This window comes from Lampris incognitus, chromosome 3, assembly GCF_029633865.1.
Source record: "Lampris incognitus isolate fLamInc1 chromosome 3, fLamInc1.hap2, whole genome shotgun sequence".
NCBI lineage: Eukaryota > Metazoa > Chordata > Actinopteri > Lampriformes > Lampridae > Lampris > Lampris incognitus.
In genome coordinates this window covers 61,673,126-61,692,310 of record NC_079213.1, presented here as the reverse complement: position 1 = coordinate 61,692,310, position 19,185 = coordinate 61,673,126, and positions in this window count along the sequence as shown.

Genomic DNA, 19,185 nt, shown 5'->3' with positions numbered 1-19,185 from the left:
AGAAGAAAAAAAACCTCTTCCCTAACACAAAAGTGTCAAAGATCTGGTGCCCCACAACAGAGGATGCACTCCAAATCCTTTTCCACCCCGAGTTTGGCACTCCAGGCCATATTCTGATCCACACCAGCACCAACAACCTGCAAGAGGAACAGGAAAAGGTTGGAAGTGTGGTCACCAAAATAGCAGAGAAAGCATCTGTGTCCTTCCCAGACTCACACATTACTATTTCTACCCTGCTACCCCGAAGAGACTTTCACCCTAAGACCATCAATAGGGTGAAGACTAACATCACCAGAGGGTGTGCCTCACTCCCGAATGTGCACGTTGCACATTATCCATACATAACTCCTGAGCACCTGCATGACCACTCCCACTTAAAAAAGCAGGCAGTGTGCATGTTTATCAAAACACTAAAAGATGTGGCATTGGGCTGTCAAAGTCTCCATCTCATACCAGCCAGAGGACCTCCCAGGGACCCCTACTATGCCCCAGACTTCACCAGGAGCCAAAGACCTGCCAGAGACGCTTACTACGCTCAGCCCTTGTCAGGAGTCAAAGACCTCCAGACATCCACCCCGACCCAGCGCACTTCACAGCCCGCCCCCCCCCCCCCCACCAGAACATCACCACCTCCAGCAACACCGGCAGACAGGCCCTGGCTCAGGCTACTACCCCCCACCAAACCAGAGACTTCACCAGAACCAAGAGCCTAGCCCTCGACCCCTGCCCAGCCCCGGAACACAGCATGCAGAATCACACCAGGCCCCACGCAGCTACGCAGAGGTCATACAAGGACGAGTGGACTGTAAAGGAGTGAGTGAGATCAAGCAGCTCCTCCAGTACATCTACAGTAAGCTTAACTAGTGTTATAATGAAACAGACCCGCACAGCCAAATTACCCTGTACACACACACACACACACACACACATTTGAAAAATACAACATTTATACAGTTCAATGTACCTCTCTTAACAAGTCAATAATTACTGCTTTACCATCTCTCTTTTGTAATGAAATCCCTATCAGTATGCATATGGAATATCCAGGGCCAAAACTCTTCAGCCCAAAGTCTGAAGAGTTTAGCCCCAGAATTCAAAACAAACCTTAAAGATATCAACATCATCATTCTACAGGAGACATGGTATAAAGCTGACACTGTCAACCACTGTCCCAACGATTATAGAGAAATAGTAGTACCATCTCAGAAACACAGCAACACCAATAGAAGTAGGGAATCTGGACACTTAATCATTTGGTATAAATCTGATATACATAATCAAATTGACCCCCTAAAAATGGGCAAATATTACATATGGTTAAAACTAAAAAAAGAGCTTCTATTAACAGAAAAGGATTTGTTTATCTGTGCAATATACACTCACCGGCCACTTTATTAGGCACACCTGTCCAACTGCTCGTTAACGCAAATTTCTAATCAGCCAATCACATGGCAGCAACTCAGTGCATTTAGGCATGTAGACATGGTCAAGACGATCTGCTGCAGTTCAAACCGAGCATCAGAATGGGGAAGAAAGGTGATTTAGGTGACTTTGAACGTGGCATGGTTGTTGGTGCCAGACGGGCTGGTCTGAGTATTTCAGAAACTGCTGATCTACTGGGATTTTCACGCACAACCATCTCTAGGGTTTACAGAGAATGGTCCCGAAAAAGAGAAAATATCCAGTGAGCGGCAGTTCTGTAGGCAAAAATGCCTTGTTGATGCCAGAGGTCAGAGGAGAATGGCCAGACTGGTTCGAGCTGACAGAAAGGCAACAGTAACTCAAATAACCACTCATTACAACCGAGGTATGCAGAAGAGCATCTCTGAACGCACAACACGTCGAACCTTGAGGCAGATGGGCTACAGCAGCAGAAGACCACACCGGGTGCCACTCCTGTCAGCTAAGAACAGGAAACTGAGGCTACAATTCGCACAGGCTCACCAAAATTGGACAATAGAAGATTGGAAAAACGTTGCCTGGTCTGATGAGTCTCAATTTCTGCTGCGACATTCGAGATGGTAGGGTCAGAATTTGGCATCAACAACATGAAGGCATGGATCCATCCTGCCTTGTATCAATGGTTCAGGCTGGTGGTGGTGGTGTAATGGTGTGGGGGATATTTTCTTGGCACACTTTGGGCCCCTTAGTACCAATTGAGCATCGTGTCAATGCCACAGCCTACCTGAGTATTGTTGCTGACCATGTCCATCCCTTTATGACCACAGTGTTCCCATCTTCTGATGGCTACTTCCAGCAGGATAACACGCCATGTCATAAAGCTCGAATCATCTCAGACTGGTTTCTTGAACATGACAATGAGTTCACTGTACTCAAATGGCCTCCACAGTCACCAGATCTCAATCCAATAGAGCACCTTTGGGATGTGGTGGACCGGGAGATTCGCATCATGGATGTGCAGCCGACAAATCTGCAGCAACTGCGTGATGCTATCATGTCAATATGGACCAAACTCTCTGAGGAATGTTTCCAGTACCTTGTTGAATCTATGCCACGAAGGACTAAGGCAATTCTGAAGGCAAAAGGGGGTCCAACCCGGTACTAGCAAGGTGTACCTAATAAAGTGGCCAGTGAGTGTATATCCCCCCCCTCCAAATCCCCCTACTTCTCAGAGTACATCTTCCCCACCCTTGAGACAGAGACATGCCATTTCCAGGCCCAGGGAAATGTGCTCATATGTGGGGACACAAACACACGCACAGGAACACTTGCTGACCTCACAGATCCACAAGGGGACATTTACATCTCCAATGAAAATATCTCTCACCCTTTCACTCTCCCCCACAGGACCAATAGTGACCAGGTCATCAACAAGAGCAGAAGAGACCTCCTGCAGCTCTGTCAGAGCCTCAGTCTGTACACTGTCAATGGTAGGATACGGGGGACAGCCTGGGTAGATTCACCTACTGTTCCCCTCTTGGCCACAGCACTGTAGATTATATAATCACAGACCTTGACCCTTCCTCTCTCAGCTCATTCACTGTCAAACCACTGACCCCTCTGTCTGATCACATCCAAATTACCCTGTTTATTAAAAGATCAGACATTAAAATGGCACACACACAACCCAGTAAGCTGTACAACATCACAAATTCATACAGATGGGACCAACATATGGGGTAAAACATATGATATTATTAAATCAATGTATTCTGGCAATATGTGCAGCATAAAAAGAACAGAATTCTTTACCCAAGGGCGAGGTGTCTGTCAGGGCTGTACCCTCAGCCCTGCACTCTTCAATATATACATCTCTGAACTGGCCACTATACTAGAAAAGTCCTCTGTCCCCGGGGTAAGTCTCCACATTCAGGGGGTGAAATGCCTACTCTTTGCAGATGACCTGGTTCTGCTGTCCCCCACAGCAGGTGGCCTACAGCAGAGCCTGGATCTGCTAGAACAGAAACACCAGTTAGAATTTAGTTAAAATTAATTGAGTGTGTTATTGAACCAATTGCACTCTATGGCAGTGAGGTGTGGGGTCCACTTACAAAACAAGACTTTATCCAATGGGACGAACACCCCATTGAGACCCTGCATGCAGAGTTCTGTAAGATCCTCCTATATGTCCAGAGGAAAGCTGCAAACAATGCATGCAGGGCAGAATCAGGCCAATATCCACGAACACTAAGCATACAAACGAGCAGTTAACCTTTGGACACAACTAAAACTAAGTGACCCCTTCTCGTATCATCGCCAAGCCCTGCAACGCCAAGAGCTGAATAGTAATAGGAACCCCCTTATCCAACTGGTCCTGAAGCTGAGACCCCAAACCTGCTCTACTATTAACACCTCAGCAACACAACACATCACCAGCCAGACCCAATTAAATCATCAAAAGTTAAAACAAAACTACACCACACATTGTAACACAAACAAACACACAGAGCAACATGCAGTGCTGTCTGTCTCTACATGGACAGTGCTGTCTGTCTCTACATGGACAGTCCACCACAGCAGATGATGTGAGCATGGTGATGGACCAACAACTAAAAATAACCTTGCTGTTGAAAAGGGGAGACACAGGAAGACCTGCTCCCTGCAGAGCAAAGGCTGTGCTGTCACTGCACCTTCATCATCATCATCATCATCATCATCATTACTGCACCCTCAGTGAGCCTGAAACAGAGCGACACTTCCTCACCACATGTGGAAAATATAAACATGTTAGAGAAGCACATTTTAAACAACTCCAACTAATAACAAACGTTTTTCTAAACCTACCAAATGAAGAAAAACTACCAGTCCTACTAGGGGAAGACCCAAAGAGCTGTAAGTTAGCAGCAGTCTATGTTGCTGCCTGCCATAAAGTGAGGCACAGTGAGTGTAAGGTAGCAGCAGTCTATGTTGCTGCCTGCCATAAAGTGAGGCACCGTGAGTGTAAGTTAGCTGCAGTCTATGTTGCTGCCTGCCATAAAGTGAGGCACAGTGAGTGTAAGTTAGCAGCAGTCGATGTTGCTGCCTGCCACAAAGTGAGGCACAGTGAGTGTAAGTTAGCAGCAGTCTATGTTGCTGCCTGCCATAAAGTGAGGCACAGTGAATGTAAGGTAGCAGCAGTCTACATTGCTGCCTGCCATAACGTGAGGGACAGTGAATGTAAGGTAGCAGCAGTCTATGTTGCCCGTCTGCCATAAAGTGAGGCACAGTGAATGTAAGTTAGCGGCAGTCTACGTTGCTGCCTGCCATAAAGTGAGGGACAGTGAATGTAAGGTAGCAGCAGTCTACATTGCTGCCTGCCATAAAGTGAGGGACAGTGAATGTAAGGTAGCAGCAGTCTATGTTGCTGTCTGCCATAAAGTGAGGGACAGTGAATGTAAGGTAGCAGCAGTCTACGTTGCTGCCTGCCATAAAGTGGGGCACAGTGAATGTAAGGTAGCAGCAGTCTATGTTGCTGCCTGCCATAAAGTGAGGCACAGTGAATGTAAGGTAGTAGCAGTCTATGTTGCCGTCTGCCATAAAGTGAGGGACAGTGAATGTAAGGTAGCAGCAGTCTACGTTGCTGCCTGCCATAAAGTGGGGCACAGTGAGTGACAGTCACCTGACACTCACTGACCAGTATATTGTCATCAAGTACAATAGCAACAAGCTATTGTACTTGATGACAATATACTGGTCTTGTTTTGTACTGTTTCTTTGCTGTGCTGTTTGTTTTTAACGATGCTTTCCAATTATTGCTGAACTTTATCAATGTTTAAACCCATGCTTTGGCAATATGTAAATCGTTACGTCATGCCAATAAAGTAATTTGAATTGAATTGAGAGAGAGAGCGAGAGAGAGAGAGACACCTATGTTTTAATATGTGATGTAATGTGAATTTAATGTGTATTTAATATGTGTTGTAATATTTTAATCTTCTGCAAACTGCTTTAGCAAAAACATATTTTTGCCAATAAAGCTATTTGAATTTGAACTTGAGAGAGAGAGAGAGAGAGAGAGAGAGGGAGAGAGAGAGAGAGAGAGAGAGAGAGAGAGAAAGCTAAACAGGACCGGAACGTTGTAATAATATTCTGGTATCTTGCAATCTGCTTTTTCCTCCTACTCATCCTTTTTTTCTTTTGTACATTTATTTATTGTTTCATTGTTGTATCGTTCTATCATGTTGCTCACATAATACTTCTGATCTTATTGTGATTTTGAATTTAATTCGCAGTTGTACCCACAGGCGTGACCAGTCAGCGCCGGTCCCTGATGCAGGATGGTCAGAGGGCCCCGGCCTGCCCGTCACAACCAGGCATAACTTGACGTCATGTCAGTAGTGGGTGAAAGCATGCAGCTTTGAAACGACCATCCATCCATCCATCCATCCATCCATCCATCCATCCATCCATCCATCCATCCATCCATCCATCCATCCATCCATCCATCCATCCATCCATCCATCCATCCATTATCCAAACTGCTTATCCTACACTCAGGGTCACGGGGATGCTGGAGCCTATCGCAGCAGTCACTGAGCGGCAGGTGGGGAGACACCCTGGACAGGCCGGTAGGCAATCACAGGGCCCATACACACACACACACACACACACACACACACACACACACAGCAACAGTGAAATGCACTGCACAGTTGACACCTAAATGACACGACTACTCGGAGACCGCCGTGCTGCAGAAGAGGAGTCATGATAGTCAGGCCCAGATAGTGACAGACTAGCCTGCTTAACAACATCTGGTGTCGCAGCTTCACAACAGATGAAAACGTAATCGGTGGCGGTGAACCTGCACAGTATGCATGTCTGTGTATAGGCCCCACAAACACAAAACACACGTGTGTAGGTTGATTATTAGTACAATAGATAACAAATAAGTTCTGCTTACATCGTGGGCACACTCTCCGGGCTTTTTGCAATGTGAAGTCTTGACACGTGGCCAGCTAGCTAACTGCTAGCTAGCTGTGTGGATTTTGCTACGCAGTAGTGCGCATGTCCATAATCACGCACGGGCCACTTTGCACATTTTTTTAAGCATACCATATACCATGGAGTCAGTGCCCAAGACCTTTGATACGACAGTGGTGAGGTAGAGAGGGGTCCATGCCTGCAGGCCCTAAACTGCTGCGGGCCCCAATGCAGCGGCATTACCTGCACATATGTAGTTTCACCCCCGACTACCTTATAGAGTGTGCTTTAACAATACTGTGCATAACAACATAACTACCGTCATCCTAAATTGTGAGAGAGAGAGAGAGAGAGATTGGGTGAGTAAGCTTACAGATAGACACACATGACAGAGCAGAGGACTGTTTACAGGGTGGGGATGGTGTTGGACATGATGTCTTTTGTTGTTCTCTTTCATCCATTGTTCCCAACTCTCTCTCTCCCTCCCTCTCTCTCTCTCTCTCTCTCTCTCTCTCTCTCTCTCTCTCTCTCTCTCTCTCTCTCTCTCTCTCTCTCTCTCTCTCTCTCTCTCTCTCTCTCTCTCTCTCTCTCTCTCTCTCTCTCTCTCTCCCGCTCTCTCTGTACAGGTGTGTGTGCCTCTCTCTCTCTATCTGTTGCTCTCTCCTTTAGTGTGTGTGTGTGCGCCTCTCCCTCTCGCTCTCTGTCTCTCTCTGTCTTCCCCCTCCCAGTTGTTCACTCTCAGTGCTGCCTTTGATTTGCAGCCCCTGGATGTTCTCCATCTCTCTCCCTTTCTCCAGGCCGTCTGCCTCCCTCCGAGGGAGCAGCTCACCGGGGCTGAGAGGGGTCACTCCTGGGTGAGGGATATCACTTCTCCCCTTTTTCCCCCTCTCCTTTTTCCCTTATGCACCCCTCTCTTCCTCTCTCTCTATCTGTCTGAATCCCACCTCTCTCTCTCTCTCTGTCTGTCTGTCTCTCTCTCTGTCTGTCTCCCCCAGACAATTCTCCTTAGTCTGCTTGGCTCGCCTCTGCGTCCATAAGTCTACATGTGACATCAGTAATTTGACAGAAAACTTCCATCCAAGCGGATCAAGCCCAAAATCCGGTCACCGCCTTACTCATTTGAAAAAAAAAATCAGCACGAGAGACACGTACTATAAAATATATTTGAAAACTATTGAAGCATAAACATATCTGGCTCCTATAAATATACACATTTATATGTCCCCCCTTTTGTGTTGACACAGGCGTGATTTATAGGAGAAAGTGTGAGTGTGTGAGCAGGCTGATGAATGAGTGAGCGTCTGTATACGTGTGAAGGGGGATCCTGTCGAGGGGCTTTGTGTACACAGATGCAGATCAGGGGCTGGGAGGGAAGGAGGGAGAGAGAAAGAGGGAGAGAGAGGGAGAGAGAGAACCGTGGGCAGAAGAGACAATGATGCACAAAGAGAGATGAAGGACTGAGGCAGATAGGCTGTGGAGTGTGTATCTGTGTGTGTACACACACCCCACACACACACACACACATATATATATATATATATGCATGTGTGTGTTTCAGTGCATGTGTGGGGTAATTGAGGGGATCACCCCCCACCCCCCAAGTCCCTCCTTGGCCCCAGCCAGAAGCCTCTGGGGGTCCCTTGGTTCCTAAGGAAAAACATCTCGGCCCCCATCACCCCTGAACCCAGCGCTGGGCTGTTTACCTTGGCCAGGCTGCCTGACAGCTTTACTGATGTTACATACAGGCGCATAGGGACCCCCGAGTCAGAGAGGGAGAGCAGGAGCGCAGGGAGAGAGAGGGGAGGAGAAAGGATAAAGAGGAGGAGGAGGAGAGGAAAGAGGAGTAGCAGAAGGAGCAGGATGGAGGAGAGAAAGGGGACAGATATGGGAGCACATAGAAGTGGGGGGCGGAGAGAAGAGAGTATGGAGAGCGGAGAGGCAAGAGATGAGAAGGAGATTCGGGCAGGCGAAGGATAGAAAAAGAGAGGGAGAGGTGAAGGTTGAGCAAGAGGAGTAAACAGAGCCAGAGAGAGAGAGAGAGAGAGAGAGAGAGAGAGAGAGAGAGAGAGAGAGAGAGAGAGAGAGAGAGAGAGAGAGAGAGAGAGAGAGAGAGAGAGAGAGAGAGAGAGTTAGTAGAAGTGTTGGTTTACCCTGATCTTAATCACCACGTTCAAACCCATTTGGGGAGATCTGCAGAAGGGGCGAACCATTCGGAGGGCAGCAGAGTGCACGCTGAGTACACACCGAGAGAAATATGGCTTGCAGAGCTCTGCTCTAAAAACACAGGCATTAATTTTCATCGACTCTTAACTGCATCGTTGTGTGTATATAAAAGTGGTATTTTGTTTTTAGGGTCACTGCTCGACGTGCTGCATTAGATCTGCAGACCCGACGAGGATTGAGGAGTCCGTGTTTTTGACAGGAGCTAGCGTTACTGAGCAGAACTCGCTGCAGCCATTTTGGAGAGCCACTCTCTACTGTTGGGCTTCACACGGGCCAAAAAACACCCCCAAAACAACACCCTTAAAATCCGCCCTTGGTCGGGTCAGATGACTGCAGTAGTCACGGGTATTTACCGGCTCCACCTCCGGTCGGCATTGACGTAAACGCGGCGCCCGGGTGGATGCGCTAATTTGCGTGATGACGTAGCGCCATTGCCTGCGCGCCAGCGATTTTATGCCCTCTCTTTTGTGCCATCTCGGCCACAAATTCCACCCATCTCCGTTCAATCAGCGCTCGAACATCGTTCAGTCTGCGCCGAGTTTGTATGCTTTGAAAGAGAGACTGAAGTACAATATATCTATCTATCTATCTATCTATCTATCTATCTATCTATCTATCTATCTATCTATCTATCTATCTATCTATCTATCTATATCTCTCTCTCTCTCTCTATATATAAAGTAACGTTAACCACCGTCTCTCTGGCTTCCGTACTGCTTTCTACTGTTTACTTCCCTGTTTTCCGGCGTGTTCATGACATCACGGACGTCATGACGTCAAAGACGACGCTGCAGAAGAAGAGGGGAAAAAAAGAAAAGAAAGGCAAACTCGCCCGCTGGCAGTCAGACCCGGGTCTGCTGATTGTCAATTTTTAGCAGGTTCACCCGCGTTTAAAAAAACCCCCGCTTTTCCGCGCTACTGTTGGTGCCAAAAGGGAGACGTGACGCAGATCAACAGATTACCGTCGCATTACGGCCGCGGGGTTAAGAAAACACGGCTTTGCGTCACAACGACGCTTCGAGCGCGTTGGCTTTGCACCGGTACCTTGCTTATGCGTGCAGGCAGGCGTGTGAAGAAAGGGTTGCAGGTTCGTGTGTAGGACGTGAGTGTTGAGCAGGAACGTGCCAGGCGGCCAGTTTATTATCAGCCGGTAGCTGAACAACACAACAAGGATCCGAACTGGTTTGTTGAGGATTCTGATTCCCATATACCCATCACCGTCTCGGAGCACGAGTTTCCCCTCTAGCTGGCAGTTTGTCTATTTGTGGGCGTTTGTTTGTCTATCTCGGGGCTGTGATGCTGGCTTGGGTCGCTCCGGTGGGGTTTCTGGTGCTGGGGTGGGAGGTCTGTGTTTTGCTGCTCAGAGCATTAAGTCTTGTTTGTCCGTCCTGAGCAGCTGGACAAGCTGTAATAACACAAACAGGCCTTTGAACAGGCCGCCATTTTGTGTTGCTCCAGCTTGGGTTTCATCCCACACGCACGCACGCACGCACACACCCTTGCACCAACACATAAGCAGAAAAACACTCTCAAACACAAATACACAAATAACTGCAGACACCCTCAAAGACACACAAATAACTGCTGACACAGATGTATGCACAGAGGTAAGCAGGCACGCAAACACACATACACGTATGCACACATACATGAACATGCCGATACAAACATGCACGTGTGCAGGCATGGACACGAACACACATACATAAATACATTCACACACACGCACACATACACAAACAAAACACATATATGGATATTCACTCAAACATTTACACCACAAACATACGTAGACACACATGCAAGCATACAAACTCGTGCACACGTGCACAGTTGATTGCAGTTGATTGCTTCTGGTAGCTCCTTGATGAGATCACCGACGTCTCTGTCCGTCCAGAAGTGATGGATCCTCCCTGCACTGGTCCGCCACGCCGCCTGCTGACCGGCTCTCGTCTGCCAGCGCCCGTCTCTTTGTTAGTGTGTGTGTTTGTTTGTGTGTTTATACGGGCCTGTGGACGGCTTGCTCGTTGTTTGCTTTCGGCTGATCATTTGTCACAGAAGACAAATCGCCGGGGAGTTGCGTCCCCCCGCCTGCCACCCCCCCAGTCCTCCTCCAACCAGACAGTTTTTATCCCTCTTTGGAAACTGATTTAGTCCAACGCAAACACTTCAAGCTCGCAAGGCCGTCGCCCCCATTACTCGCTGGAAACTGCCTCGAAGTCGGGGGATGGTCGAGCGAGTACCATCCCAGCGCGTTGCACTGATGGACGACTTCCGCCGGCATTACGTAACGTTGCTGAGGGCTTCACCTGGCCTGGCCCGACCGCTGGCCTCTGGGTACACACACGGGGAGGGTGGGGGGGGGGGGGCGTCCCTCAGTGCTCGGTGCACTGGGAAGGCTGTAGATCACTCCAGGTTGAGGAAGAAAAAGGGAATTTCCACGATCAGGCTGTCCACGACCAAGAACAAAAATTATTTAGTGAGCTCTGCTCTGCAAAAACATCGAGGTCGACTTCTTTTCTTTTTTTGTTGTCATTTCTATTTGCGTCTTACTGTGTTGTTTTTGTTGAAGTGGAACTAAAATAGAGTCTACCGTGGCGCTGGGTAGCATTGCTCCACTAGATTAAAAAAATAAAAGTAAGCTGAGAGATATTTTTCAATGTTGTGCTTTGCAGCCCTGTCTCTCTGATTTAACACTAGAACGACCGGGATTTCACTCCTACCTAAAACGACCATGGGCGGTCAAAATGACCTCCGGTTTTTAAACGCTATATTCTGTCAAGATAAATACCCAGTTGAGGTATTAATGCATCAGATATGTTAGTATGTCTGTTAGGAAATGATTGACACCAAAATTAACATTTTAACAGCTATAATACTGTTTTTAAACAGTTGAAACTTAAGAGAGACATGGTGGAACTTGAATAGCAAAATTGAAAAAGTAAAAATATTACCTGAAAAACAAAACGGAAAACACATATTGCTAATCTAACAAACGTAACAAGGCTTATAAAACGTGACATGTAAAAACTACTACTACTTTCGGCTGCTCCCGTTAGGGGTCGCCACAGCGGATCATCCGTTTCCATTTCTTCCTGTCTTCTGCGTCTTCCTCTGTCACACCAGCCACCTGCATGTCTTCCCTCACCACATCCATAAACCTCCTCTTTGGCCTACCTCTTCTCCTCTTCCCTGGCAGCTCCATATTCAGCATCCTTCTCCCAATATACTCAGCATCTCTCCTCCACACATGTCCAAGCCATCTCAATCTTGCCTCTCTTGCTTTGTCTCCAAACTGTCCAACCTGAGCGGTCCCTCTAATATAATCGTTCCTAATCCTGTCCTTGTTCGTTACTCCCAGTGAAAATCTTAGCATCTTCAACTCTGCCACCTCCAGCTCCGCCTCCTGTCTTTTCGTCAGTGCCACTGTCTCCAAACCATATAACATAGCTGGTCTCACAACCATCTTGTAAACTTTCCCTTTAACTCTTGCTGGTACCCTTCTGTCGCTAATCACTCCTGACACACTTCTCCACCCACTCCAACCTGCCTACACTCTCTTTTTCACCTCTCTACTGCACTCCCCGTTACTTTGGACAGTTGACCCCAAGTATTTAAACTCAAATGCCTTTGTCACCTCCACTCCTTGCACCCTCACCATTCCACTGTCCTCTTTCTCATTCACGCATAGGTATTCCGTCTTGCTCCTACTGACTTTCATTCCTCTTCTCTCCAGTGCCTACCTCCACCTCTCCAGGCTCTCCTCAACCTGCACCCTACTCTCGCTACAGATCACAATGTCATCCACGAACATCATCGTCCATGGAGACTCCTGCCTGATCTTGTCCGTCAACCTGTCCATCACCATTGCAAACAAGAAAGGGCTCAGAGCCGATTCTTGATGTAATCCCACCTCCACCTTGAACCCATCTGTCATTCCAACCGCACACCTCACTATTGTCACACTTCCCTCATACGTATCCTGCACCACTCCTACATACTTCTCTGCAACTCCTGACTTCCTCATACAATACCACACCTCCTCTCTCGGCACTCTGTCATAAGCTTTCTCTAAATCTACAAAGACACAATGCAACTCTTTCTGGCCTTCTCTATACTTCTCAATCAACATTCTCAAAGCAAACATCGCATCTGTGGTGCTCTTTCGTGGCATGAACCCATACTGCTGCTCGCTGATCATCACCTCTCCTCTTAACCTAACTTCTATTATTCTTTCCCAAATCTTCATGCTGTGGCTGATCAACTTTATACCTCTGTAGTTGTTACAGTTCTGCACATTGCCCTTGTTCTCGAAAATCGGTACCAGTATGCTTCTTCTCCACTCCTCAGGCATCCTCTCACTTTCCAGGATTGTGTTAAACAATCTAGTTAAAAACTCCACTGCCATCTCTCCTAAACATCTCCATGCCTCCACAGGTATGTCATCAGGACCAACTGCCTTTCCACTCTTCATCCTCTTCATAGCTGCCCTCACTTCCTCCTTGCTAATCCACTGAACTTCCTGACTCACTATCCCTACATCATCCAACCTTCTCTCTCTCTCATTTTCTTCATTCATCAGCCCCTCAAAGTATTCCTTCCACCTTCTTAGCACACTCTCCTCGCTTGTCAGCACATTTCCATCTCTATCCTTGATCGCCCTAACTTGCTGCACATCCTTTGCAGCTTGGTCCCTCTGTCTAGCCAATCGGTACAAGTCCTTTTCTCCTTCCTTAGTGTCTAATCTGTCATACAACTCACCATACGCCTTTTCCTTTGCCTTTGCCACCTCTCTCTTTGCTTTATGCTGCATCTCCTTGTACTCCTGTCTACTTTCTTCATCTCTCTTACTATCCCACTTCTTCTTTGCCAACCTTTTCCTCTGTATAATTTGCTGTACTTCCTCATTCCACCACCAAGTCTCCTTGTCTTCCTTCCTCTGTCCTGATGACACACCAAGTACCTTCCTAGCTGTCTCCCTCACTATTTCTGCAGTGGTTGTCCAGCCATCTGGCAACTCTTCACTACCACCCAATGCCTGTCTTAACTCCTGCCTGAGCTCCACACACCAGTCTTCCTTCTTCAACTTCCACCATTTGATCTTCGGCTGTGTCTTCACTCGCTTCCTCTTCTTGGTCTCCAAAGTCATCCTACAGACCACCACCCGATGCTGCTACGTTCTCCCCTGTCACCACCTTGCAGTCTCCAATCCCTTTTAGATGGCGCCTTCTACATAAGATATAGTCCACCTGTGTGTACTTTCCTCCACTCTTGGATGTCACCCTGTGTTTTTCCCTCTTCTTGAAATATGTATTCACCACAGCCATTTCCATCCTTTTCACAAAATCGACCACCATCTGTCCTTCCACATTTCTCTTCTTGACTCCATACCTCCTCATCACTTCTGTTCCCTTCACCAACATGTCCATTGAAGTCCGCTCCAATCACCACTCTCTCCTCCTTGGGTACCCTCTCCACCATGTCTCACACCCAACTTGCGGGGCATATGCACTGAACATTCAGCAATAAACCTTCAATTTCCAGCTTCATACTCATCACTCTGTCTGACACTCTCTTCACCTCCAGCACGCTTTTGACATACTCTTCCTTCAGAATTACCCCTACCCCATTTCTCCTCCCATTCACACCATGGTAGAAGAGTTTGAACCCACCTCCGATACTCCTGGCCTTACTCCCCTTCCACCTGGTCTCTTGCACACACAGTATGCCTACCTTTCTTCTTTCCATCATGTCAGCCAGCTCTCTCCCTTTACCAGTCATAGTGCCAAAATTCAAAGTTCCAACTCTCACCTCCACATGCCTACCCTTCCTCCTCTCTAGCTGCCTCTGGACATGCTTTCCCCCTCTCCTTCTCCTTCGCCCAACAGTAGCATAGTTTCCACCGACACCCTGCTGGTTAACAGTACCGGTGGCGGTCGTTGGTAACCTGGGCCTCGACCGATCCGGTATGTAAGTCTTATTTATGATCCGCATATTTGATTTGGCGAAGATTTTACGCTGGATGCCCTTCCTGACGCAACCCTCCCCATTTGTCTGGGCTTGGGACCGGCACTAAGGATGCACTGGCTTGTGCATCCTCAGTGGCTGGGTTTGACATGTAAAAAAAGAACTGAAAATAAATATTGAAACAGACCCAAACAACGACCGGAACTTAACAAAATGACCGCCACGGTTTTGAAACTCTATATTCTGTCAAGATAAATACCCAGTTGAGATATTAATGTATTACATATGTTCGTATGTGCATTTTAACAACTTTAACACTATTTTTTAAACAATTTAAAATGGCCGCTGTTCAACGCCTGTAAATACGATTATGTCCAATGTCATGTTGGACATAATCAGAAATCAAGTTTAGACTATTTCTCTGCACTGGAGGGCGCTAGTGTGCTTCTAGGACAGAGCAACGAACTTCACGAAGGAAATGACGCGGCCAACACACGTCATAAATACTGACATGACGTACACGATCACGCGCAAATTACTAGCCGTCTTTTTGACCGCTCATGGTCGTTTAAGGTAGATCTTATCATACCCTTTTGTGCAATTGATCGAAAACTCAATTTAATGCAAATATAGACAATTTTAGGAGCATTCAGGGAGCGGCAGGTCTGTATCTTTCTTTTTCCACAACGTAATCGAACTTTGAAAATCCAAAAAGGTCAAAAGGACCGCCTTGGTCGTACATCCCTCTTTTTTTGCTTTTTTTTGGGGGGGGGGTTCCCCCTTTTTCTCTCCAATTTTACTTGGCCAATTACCCCACTCTTCCGAGCCGTCCCGGTCACTGCTCCACCCCCTCTGCTGATCCGGGGAGGGCTGCAGAGTACCAGATGCCTCCTCTCATACATGTGGAGTCACCAGCCGCTTCTTTTCACCTGACAGTGAGGAGTTTCACCAGGGGGACGTAGCACGTGGGAAGATCACGCTATTCCCCCCGAACAGGCGCCCCGACCGACCAGTTAAGACGCTAGTGCAGCGACCAGGACGCATACCCACATCCGGTCTCCCACCCGCAGAAACGGGCAGTTGTGTCTGTAAGGGCACCAGACCAAGCCGGAGGTAACACGGGGATTCGAACCGACAATCCCCGTGTTGGTAGGCAACGGAATAGACCGCTATGCTACGCGGTTGCCCCGGTCATACATCCTTCTTGCATTTCTCCTTTTTTTTGTGCAGTTATTTGCCTGAGCTTCCTTCGTAGGAGTCTTTTCCCTGACAAGTCCGGTACGTATAAGTCTTCCTGTTGACCACATGTTATGATAGTCCGGTAATGTCTATGTCTTCCTGTTGACCACATGTTATGATAGTCCGGTATGTCTATGTCTTCCTGTTGACCACATCTTGTGATAGTCCGGTAATGTCTATGTCTTCCTGTTGACGACATGTTATGATAGTACGGTATGTCTACGCCTTCCTGTTGATCACATGTTATGATAGTCCGGTAATGTATATGTCTTCCTGTTGACGACATGTTATGATAGTACGGTATGTCTACGTCTTCCTGTTGATCACATGTTATGATAGTCCGGTAATGTATATGTCTTCCTGTTGACCACATGTTATGATAGTCCGGTAATGTCTATGTCTTCCTGTTGACCACAATTTATGATAGTCCGGTATGTCTATGTCTTCCTGTTGACCACATCTTGTGATAGTCCGGTAATGTCTATGTCTTCCTGTTGACGACATGTTATGATAGTACGGTATGTCTACGCCTTCCTGTTGATCACATGTTATGATAGTCCGGTAATGTATATGTCTTCCTGTTGACGACATGTTATGATAGTACGGTATGTCTACGTCTTCCTGTTGATCACATGTTATGATAGTCCGGTAATGTATATGTCTTCCTGTTGACCACATGTTATGATAGTCCGGTAATGTCTATGTCTTCCTGTTGACCACAATTTATGATAGTCCGGTATGTCTATGTCTTCCCGTTGACCACATGTTATGATAGTCCGGTAATGTCTATGTCTTCCTGTTGACCACATGTTATGGTAGTCCGGTAATGTCTATGTCTTCCTGTTGACCACATGTTATGATAGTCCAGTATGTCTACATCTTCCTGTTGACCACATGTTATGATATTCCGGTATGTCTATGTCTTCCTGTTGACCACATGTTATGATAGTCCGATAATGTCTATGTGTTCCTGTTGACCACATGTTATGATAGTCCAGTATGTCTACATCTTCCTGTTGACCACATGTTATGATAGTCCGGTTTGTCTATGTCTTCTTGTTGACCACATGTTATGATACTCCGGTATGTCTATGTCTTCCTGTTGACCACATGTTATGATAGTCCGGTAATGTCTATGGCTTCCTGTTGACCACATGTTATGGTAGTCCGGTAATGTCTATGTCTTCCTGTTGACCACATGTTATGGTAGTCCGGTAATGTCTATGTCTTCCTGTTGACCACATGTTATGATAGCCAGGTAATGTCTATGTCTTCCTGTTGACCACATTTTATGATAGTCCGGTAATGTCTATGTCTTCCTGTTGACCACATGGTATGATAGTTCGGTAATGTCTATGTCTTCCTGTTGACCACATGTTATGGTAGTCCGGTAATGTCTATGTCTGCCTGTTGATCACATGTTATGATAGTATGGTATGTCTACGTCTTCCTGTTGACCACATGTTATGATAGTCCGGTAATGTCTATGTCTTCCTGTTGACCACATGTTATGATAGTCCGGAAATGTCTATGTCTTCCTGTTGACCACAATTTATGATAATCCAGTATGTCTATGTCTTCCCGTTGACCAAATGTTATGATAGTCCGGTAATGTCTATGTCTTACTGTTGACCACATGTTATGGTAGTGCGGTAATGTCTATGTCTTCCTGTTGACCACATGTTATGATAGCCAGGTAATGTCTATGTCTTCCTGTTGACCACATGTTACGATAGTCCGGTAATGTCTATGTCTTCCTGTTGACCACATGTTATGGTAGTCCGGTAATGTCTATGTCTTCCTGTTGACCACATGTTATGATAGTCCAGTATGTCTACATCTTCCTGTTGACCACATGTTATGATATTCCGGTATGTCTATGTCTTCCTGTTGACCACATGTTATGATAGTCCGATAATGTCTATGTGTTCCTGTTGACCACATGTTATGATAGTCCAGTATGTCTACATCTTCCTGTTGACCACATGTTATGATAGTCCGGTTTGTCTATGTCTTCTTGTTGACCACATGTTATGATACTCCGGTATGTCTATGTCTTCCTGTTGACCACATGTTATGATAGTCCGGTAATGTCTATGGCTTCCTGTTGACCACATGTTATGGTAGTCCGGTAATGTCTATGTCTTCCTGTTGACCACATGTTATGGTAGTCCGGTAATGTCTATGTCTTCCTGTTGACCACATGTTATGATAGCCAGGTAATGTCTATGTCTTCCTGTTGACCACATTTTATGATAGTCCGGTAATGTCTATGTCTTCCTGTTGACCACATGGTATGATAGTTCGGTAATGTCTATGTCTTCCTGTTGACCACATGTTATGGTAGTCCGGTAATGTCTATGTCTGCCTGTTGATCACATGTTATGATAGTATGGTATGTCTACGTCTTCCTGTTGACCACATGTTATGATAGTCCGGTAATGTCTATGTCTTCCTGTTGACCACATGTTATGATAGTCCGGAAATGTCTATGTCTTCCTGTTGACCACAATTTATGATAATCCAGTATGTCTATGTCTTCCCGTTGACCAAATGTTATGATAGTCCGGTAATGTCTATGTCTTACTGTTGACCACATGTTATGGTAGTGCGGTAATGTCTATGTCTTCCTGTTGACCACATGTTATGATAGCCAGGTAATGTCTATGTCTTCCTGTTGACCACATGTTACGATAGTCCGGTAATGTCTATGTCTTCCTGTTGACCACATGTTATGATAGTCCGGAAATGTCTATGTCTTCCTGTTGACCACAATTTATGATAGTCCAGTATGTCTATGTCTTCCCGTTGACCAAATGTTATGATAGTCCGGTAATGTCTATGTCTTACTGTTGACCACATGTTATGGTAGTGTGGTAATGTCTATGTCTTCCTGTTGACCACATGTTATGATAGCCAGGTAATGTCTATGTCTTCCTGTTGACCACATGTTATGATAGCCAGGTAATGTCTACGTCTTCCTGTTGACCACATGTTATGATAGTCCGGTAATGTCTATGTCTTCCTGTTGACCACATGTTATGATAGTCCGGAAATGTCTATGTCTTCCTGTTGACCACAATTTATGATAGTCCAGTATGTCTATGTCTTCCCGTTGACCAAATGTTATGATAGTCCGGTAATGTCTATGTCTTACTGTTGACCACATGTTATGGTAGTGCGGTAATGTCTATGTCTTCCTGTTGACCACATGTTATGATAGCCAGGTAATGTCTATGTCTTCCTGTTGACCACATGTTACGATAGTCCGGTAATGTCTATGTCTTCCTGTTGACCACATGTTATGGTAGTCCGGTAATGTCTATGTCTTCCTGTTGACCACATGTTATGATAGTCCGGTAATGTCTATGTCTTCCTGTTGACCACATGTTA